At 43.8% G+C, this 8,270-nt stretch overlaps 1 protein-coding gene and 1 long non-coding RNA gene across 2 annotated transcripts in view; one reads left to right on the forward strand and one right to left on the reverse strand.

The window, feature by feature from the left end:
• Window positions 1–3,676, reverse strand: part of LOC132402463 (uncharacterized) — a 28,214-nt gene extending 24,538 nt beyond the window's left edge. The window contains exon 1 of the long non-coding RNA XR_009514909.1: window positions 3,631–3,676. This is a non-coding gene — a long non-coding RNA (uncharacterized LOC132402463). The remainder of the gene's footprint in view (window positions 1–3,630) is intronic.
• LOC132403323 (ALK tyrosine kinase receptor-like) overlaps window positions 1–8,270 on the forward strand; it is an 891,331-nt gene that overhangs the window by 556,575 nt on the left and 326,486 nt on the right. The gene's annotated exons all lie outside the window — the stretch shown is intronic.

Below are 8,270 nucleotides of genomic sequence, written 5' to 3' on the forward strand. Positions count from 1 at the left end.
TAGGGAATGGGCAATTATCTTCCATTATTGCAGTGCCCAAAGCAGATGAGACCATTTGGTTCTGCAGAAACTATAAGAAATACCACCTATTGTTGTTCTTTTCCCTTTACTATGCTATATCCTTCCTCATCAGTTAGTGTAATGATGTGAAAGCCATTCTAATCTCATCAGAAATCTGATATGATTTTCAGCATGCCTGGGAGGAACCAAAGTGTGGTAAACTATGTATACCTGTCTGGACACGCCCCTCTGCTGACTGCTCCTGTGGCTCCTCCCACAGACCCCTGAATAAAGGCAATTGGAGGCACTGCTCCCCCCCCCCCTCAGTCTCCAAGATGCTGTGCTCTGTTTTGCTGCTAATAAAATCCTGTTGTTCGCCTCCCATCTCCGAGAGTTATTGATGGTGCATCAATTTTATTAGCAGCAATTTCAAAACATGGACAGCATTTTACGACCCGACAGATTGGATATCGGCCCTCAATCTCCGGAAGCCGACATCGCTTTTGAACTCTGGCTTGCATGCTTCCAATCGTACCTAGAGGAGACTCGTATGACCGAGCCTGCCACAATGCACAGAATTCTCCTCTCCAGGGTCAGTCTGCGGGTCTACTCCATGATCAGGGACCTGCCGACCTACCAAGGGGCACTGGATGCCCTCAAAAGGCAATACCTGTGGCCGGTGAACACTGTCTACGCTAGACTTTGCTTAGTGACACGGCGGCAGCGGGCTGGAGAGTCGGGTGCTGAGTTTGTCCGGGCCCTACAGACACTTGTGCAGGCCTGCAACTGCAGGGGACTGACGACGGAACAGCATGCGGAGCTGCTAGTAAGAGATGCCTTAGTTACGGGGATCAGGTCAGTGTACGTGCGCCAGCGGCTGCTGGAACATGCCGATCTTACCTTAAGTTCGGTGATCAGGCTGGCCAACATGCTGGAGGCCGCTCTGCACGATGCTGATGCTGTTCAGGCGCGCAATCTCCCACCGGCCCTGTGGACGCCGCAGACCCCACAACCCGCCGGCGAATCGACCTTGGCTGCTGCCAGTCGCAAGTCCGTGCAGTGTTACTTCTGCAGACTCGAAAAGCACCCCCGAAAACAATGCCCAGCCCAAGAAGCTACCTGCTCCAGTGCAGAAAGAAGGGCCACTTCGCCAAGGCCTGTAAGTGCAAACCACGAGCGGGGTCAAGCAGCGCCGCGTGCGAGGCATGGGGGCAGCCATCTTTGTCGGCGTGACCTCGCCCCGCCTCCAACCCACGGGTGCTTACCGGGCACCAAGACGGCGATGCAACTCTGGCCTCCGTAACCCTCGACCAAAGCGCCCCACACCAGCTTGCAAGGTCAATGATGGACATCCTGGTGGAGGGGCACAGGACTAGCTGCCTGTTTGACACGGGCAGCACTGAGAGTTTTATTCATCCGGACACAGTGCAACGCTGCGGACTCGTGACACGGCCAGTAAGCCAGAAGGTCACCATGGCTTCTGGGTCGCATTCCACAGTCATCCGGTGAGGTTGTGTAGCAACATTGGTGGTGCAGGGCACAGAATATTGGGACTTTGCATTACTGGTCATGCCTCAACTGTGTGCCCCTATACTATTGGGGCTCGACTTCCAGAGCCACCTGAAAAGTGTGACAATGGAGTATGACGGGCCCCTCCCACCAATCACTGTCAGAAATCCTCAGTTTTGTGGGAATTCATCATATACCCTGCTACTGCCCCCACACACACACCGACCCACTCATCCCACCCAGCACCATGCTAACGGCCGCGCTACTGACACTGCTTGCAGCCTCTCCACCCTCAAGATCCCTCCCCCACCGCTGTTCGCCATCTTGACCCCCAACTGTAAACCTGTGGCAACTAAAAGCAGGAGGTACAGCACGGGGGACAGGGCCTTCATTCATTCGGAGGTGCAGCGGCTGCTCAGGGAGGGGATCATTGAGCCAAGCACAAGTCCTTGGAGGGCCCAGGTGGTCGTTGTTCGGACCGGGCAGAAAAATAGGATGGTCGTGGACTATAGCCAGACCATCAATAGGTTCATGCAGTTTGACGCGTACCCCCTACCCAGCATGGCGGATATGGTCAACAAGGTAGCTCAGTACAAGGTGTACTCGATCATAGACCTGAAATCCGCTTACCATCAGCTCCCCATCCGCCTGGAGGACCGCCCCTACACCGCCTTCGAGGCAGGCGGCAGGCTCTATCACTTCCTGCGCGTCCCCTTCGGTGTCACGAATGGTGTCTCTGTCTTCCAGAGGGTGATGCACCATCAATAACTCCCGGAGACGGAAGGCGAACGATAGGCTTTTATTAGCAGCAAAACGGAGCACAGCATCTCGGAGACTGAGGGGGGAGCAGTGCCTCCAATCGCCTTTATACAGGGGTCTGTGGGAGGAGCCACAGGAGCAGTCAGCAGAGGGGCTGTCCAGACAGGTATACATAGTTTACCACACAAAGTTCATGATTTTCAAAGTCTTCTAGCCTTGACAATGGGTTCAACATTTTCCTTGACTATTTTCATCCACTCATAGGTCCAAATTAACTACTGTTTATGCTCAAATAAGCACTGGTAGGATTTCTCCAGCTTGCTTCTCTTCAAGCTGATTTTATCGTGTTGAGTTATGATTCAAGCCATAAACCATGTGTCAGTCTTGTGGTCACTGTTCTTGCAGGCATTGTTGTTAATAGTCTAAGACGAAGATTCAGGCTGCAGTGCGATATCAATGTTCTGTTGAATTGGGCTGAAAAATGACAGATGGAGCTTATTGTATTCCAACATGGAATGATGCATTTTGAAACCATTTATGAGGCTGAAATATACACCATGAATGGTCGGGTCCTAGACTATTGAGAAACAGAAGGACCTTGGTAAACAATTCCATAGATCCATTAAGATGGCAAAGTGGGCAGATAATGTGGTTAGGAAGGTATAAAACATATTGGTCTTCATTAGTAGGGACACAGAATACAGGAGGGGACCATGGTTGAGGTAGTTAAAAGTATGAGGGATATAGATAGTGTAGATTGCAGAAAGAGTTTCCCTATATCAAAATTAAATAGAACAAGAAGATGTTGGCTTAGTGTAGGAGGGATGAAATTTAGATAATGTAGGAGGGGTACCTCCTTCGACCAGAAAGTGATAAGGATCTGGAATGTACTACCTGAGAAGGTGGGAGAAGCTGGGTTGGTGACAACCTTTAAGAAGTATCTGGATGAGTACTTGAATTTCTCAGGTGCAGAGGGCTATGGATCTAGTGCTGGGTGATGAGGTTGATGAAGAAGGTTGCTCATTCACTACAATGAACTGGCTAGGCCAAATAGTCAAAAGTTCAAAGTACATATATGTCCTATTTACAACCTTGTAGGCATATTCAATAAATCCAATAACCATAATAGAATCAATGAAAGAGTGCACTAACTGGCATTCAACCAGTATGCTATAGATAACAAGATGCAAATACAAACAGAAGAAAGAAAATAAATAATTAAATACAGAGAAAACAAACAAATATATAAACAAGCAAACAATGAATAACTATCAAGAACATGAGATGAAAAGTCCTTTAAAGTGAGTCCATTAGTTGTGGGAATAGTTCAGTGATGGGGCAAGTAAAATTGAATGAAGTTACCTTCATTGGTTCAAGAGCCTGATGGTTGATGGCTAGTAACTGTTCCTGAAGCTGCTGGTGTGAGTCCTGAGGCAGCATTGAGAAGAGAGCATGGCCTGGGTTGTGGGGGTCTCTGATGATGGATGCTGCTTTCCTGTGACAATACTCCATGTAGATGTGCTCAGTGGAGGGGAGGCTGTGATGCAACCAGTCAATATTGTTACAATCCAGCAACAATGAATATATAATTGAAACAGGGTTTTTATAACAAATAAAACATTTATTAAACACTGCTTAAAAAAACCCAAAAAGTAAACAAGCGACTAACAACCGGAAGTCAGCTGTGATGGCAGCTCGAACAGTTCTTAAAGCGAGAATGCGAAAACAGTTCTTAAAATGATAATGCAAAAACAGTTCTCAGAAGTAGTAATATGAAAGTCCAAAATTTTACCCAGTCGCTTAGGAGAGACTTTTTGAAACAATGTAAATTCTCTTTCACGTCGTTTTACTGCTGTTCCCAAATGAAGTATGCTTTGATCAAAGGATTCATGATGAAGAAAATAAAACAGCTTAAAGGCACTGACCTTTCTTTAGCGAAACTTTACCCAACCCTCTATTCTTCTGGCAGAACAGGAGTTATCAATGGCATAGCTGATTCGTTTCTTCCGAATGAAGATCAAACAAGGTCGAACCGGCTTTACCGTCGAAATCAACTTTCCTCGATCTTTAACTTCCCGAACTTCAAATCTTCACTCTCCAATGACTGGACTGGCAGTATTATGGCAAAACTGCCGGCAATAACCTTTGACTTAAGGCAGAACATAAAACTCCACTTTTAAATGAAACTGCATCATAACATCGGAATACGCAGCAGCATGAAGTCAATGCCAAATTCAACCATGGACTTCCCACGTCAGAGGGTGGGGTTCTCCTTTTATACCCGTTTGAAAAAACTTTCACATGACCTCTCAGTGGCAGGAAAATGACATCACTCCCCCATCGCAAGACCATTACCTCATCTCCAGCATAACTTCAATTACATCATGGTCATGTGACAGGTACAAGATACCCACAGGTACGTAACAATATACTCTCCACTTCACATCTATAGAACTTTGTCAAAGTTTTAGATAGCATGCCGAATCTTCACAAAATCCATTGGAGATATAAATGCTGCTGTGCCTTCTTTGTAATTGCATCTGCATGCTGGGCTCAATAGAGATCTTCCAAAATAATAACACTAAGGAATTTAAAGTTGCTGACCCTCTCCACCTCTACCTTTCTGATGAGAGCTGGTTCATGGACTTCTGCTTTCCTCCTCCTGAAGTCAATAATCAGCTCCTTGGTTTTGCTGACATCGTTTGCCATGCTGTACAATTCAACAATTCTATGAATTCAGGAACTGGGTCTGATACAGAGCCCATTCTTTCAACACCACCATGTTTGTATTTCCCAAGGCAAGCTGCAGGATCAGAATCAGAAGCTGGAACCTTGGAAGATTTACTTCCTTTCTGCTTTGTAGTTCCTGTCCCTTTTGTCACTCTGGCTAAATGCGCTGGATCATGCATTTATCAGTTATACACAGGCAGAGCATAGGCACAAATTATTACAATGGTACTGTGTGAAATAATGTTAGTGAGGAGAGGTAGAAAAAATAACTTCAGCGTTTACGTCCTACTTTTCACATCCACAGCATGTTCTAACATGCTTCACAGCCAATGCAGTAATTTTAAAGTGTTATGTTGAGATGACTCAGACAATTCACACTTGTGTGAACATAAACAGCAATGAGAGTAAGTAATCAGATAGACTGTTCTTCTGGTTCTGTTGAATCAGTGATAAACTTTAGCAAGGATACCTCCCTTGCTATTTAGTAAACAATGCCTTAGGATCCTTTTTATCCATGTTAGTTTTTCCTTTGTTGTACACTAATGCGTCAACTCAGAGCAAAGTTCCCTCTGCCGTCTGTAAGAAGTTTGTGCGTTCTCCCCATGACTGCATGTGTTTCCAACGCATGCTCCGGTTTCCTCCCAAAGTCCAGACTCTTACCAGATGGTAAGTTAATTAGTCATTGTAAATTATCTCATGACTAGGTTAGGGTTAAATCAAGGGTTGCTTGGTGGTGGGGCTCAAAGGGCCAGAAGGACCTACCTGCCCTGTGCAGTTATTTGAATGAATAAATGAATGAATGAATAAATAAATAAATAAATAAATAAATAAATAAATAAATAGATAGATAGATAGATGCATACATACACACATACATAATATCACTTGAACTCCAGCACTTAATGATCAGGTCATCTATTTACTTTTTAGAGTGACACACACCAAAAGATCCTTCTTTGTAACTCAATCCACTAATCTCCACATTACCATTTTACCCATGTTTCTCTTAATTTAATTTTCAAAGCTTTCTATTTCCCAACCAATTTCAAATATCTCTAGTCACTATCCCCCCTCCCCCCCATCGGTTATCTTGCCATTATAATCTTTCCTTAATATTCAGAATTATTCACAATATTCCTGTTTCAGTGGTGCTTGTGGACCTGACTGTGGATATCACTCCTTCTAATTCTGTCTGAAAGACTCCTTTAAAGTGAGACCATTTGTTCTGGGAGTAGTTTGGTGATGTTATCCCCACTGGTTCAAGAGATTGAAAGACAGAATCCACTTCATAACGGTAATGAAGGAAGCTGTTCCATCAATGGATTCCCTGCTGGCAGCTCAGTTACACCTGTACTCCCATTCATTACCAGTAACTCTGAAAATTAGTTTCTCTCAAGGGCTTATCTCATTCTTTTTTGAGATCCCTGATTCCTACATTGACCATTACCTGTACAGTTTCAGATCCTGATCATCCTCAGCACATCTTCACAGTTTATCGTCACAGTCCTATTGTATCTTGTGCCCATCATTTAAAATCTGTTCCTTGTACCATCTGTGAATGGAAGCGGTTTCTCTCTATTTGCCCAGTCTAAAATCACCATAGACATGTTCACCTCTCTTAAATCTCCTTCCTTACCTCAAGGAGAAGAATCTCGCTTGTACATTGGAAGAACTTAGTTTACCGGTATCTGAAGGAACACACAATGCACTTATGGAACTCAACAGGTCAAGCAGCAGATATGGAGGGAAATTATTGACATTTTGCATGAGACCTTTCATCTGCACTGGAAAGAAAAGAGATAGTATAAAGAGCTTGGGGGAAGGCGTGAAGCAAGAACTGCTAGTTCCTGTTAGTACTTGGTAGTTTTACTCTACCCCTTTCTTCCATCTTTTTATACTGGCTATCTCTCCTTTTTTATCCAGTCCAGATGAAGGGTCTGTCTGAAATATTGACTAACCATTTCCTTCCACAAATACACCCTGACCCATTGAGTTCCTCATTGTTCTGTGTGTTGTTCTAGTTTGTTATTGGTAATTGTGCAGCATCTCTGGGATTTTTCCATTGTCCCCAGTAAATACTGATCAGAGTTTGATATAAGGCTCCAGTTGTGGCTCAGCAGAATTCAACAGGAATATTGCTTTAGCAGTCTGTGCCACTAACTCTGAAAATTTTCGTCCTTTCTACATTGCACGTGACAGCATACATATAATTTAAAACCAAAAGAACATGATGTGGCCCCTTGAGCCTACCCTGCCATTTAGTAAGTTCATGGTTCATATGACTGTTTCCTCAACTTCAGATTCCAATTCAAATCACTGAATCCCCCACTATCAGTATCTGGGGGCCACCATTGCCCAGAAACTGAACTGGAGTAGCCATACAATGTGGCCATAAAATGAGGTCAGAGGCTTCCAATCTGTGATGAGTAACACACCTCCTAACTCTTTAAAGCCTGCCCATCATCTACAAGGCTCAAGTCAGGAGAGTGATGTATTCTCCTCTCGGCTGGAGGAAGCTTTAACAACACTCACGAAGCTCGACACCATATAGGATATAGCAGCCTGCTTGATAGGCACTCTTTCCACAACCATTCAATGGCTTCACCACCATCACACAGTAGCAGCAGTTTGTACTATCTGCAGGGTGTACTGCAGCAATAGATAATCAGTCAGGCCTTTGACAAGGAACTACACTGGAGACTAGTCAAAAAAGTAACAGCTTATGGGATCTGAAGCAATTTAGCAAATTGCTTCTCAACTTAGTGTTGAATAAGAGGCAACAAGTAATGGTCAGGGGTGTTGTTCTGCAGTTAGAATGTGTGACCAATGGTACACCATTGGATTTGGTGTAGGAATTCTGTTATTTGTCATATACTTTAAAAATCTGAATGTACAAAGGTGTCAAAATTAGCTTGTGAATGATAGGAAAACTGTTGATAGTGACTCTGATTGAGACATACAGAATTATGAGGAGAATATTTTGAGTATATATTGAGAATCTTTGCCCCTTTGCAGAAAGGTCCATAACCAGAGGGCATAGGTTTAGGGTGTGAAACAGCAGGAATAATAATAATAATAATAATAATAATAATAATAATAAGCAGCAGATCTAAATCAATGAATACATTTAGAAGAAATTTGAGGAAGAATTTAAACCCAGAAATATGGAATATATTTCCTGAGAGAGTGGTGGTGCCAGGTATTCTCACAACATTTAATGAGTATTTAGTTGAACATTTGAAATGCCATGACATAAAATAAATACTGTATAA

Source organism: Hypanus sabinus, chromosome 12, assembly GCF_030144855.1.
Source record: "Hypanus sabinus isolate sHypSab1 chromosome 12, sHypSab1.hap1, whole genome shotgun sequence".
NCBI classification, from domain to species: Eukaryota; Metazoa; Chordata; class Chondrichthyes; order Myliobatiformes; family Dasyatidae; genus Hypanus; species Hypanus sabinus.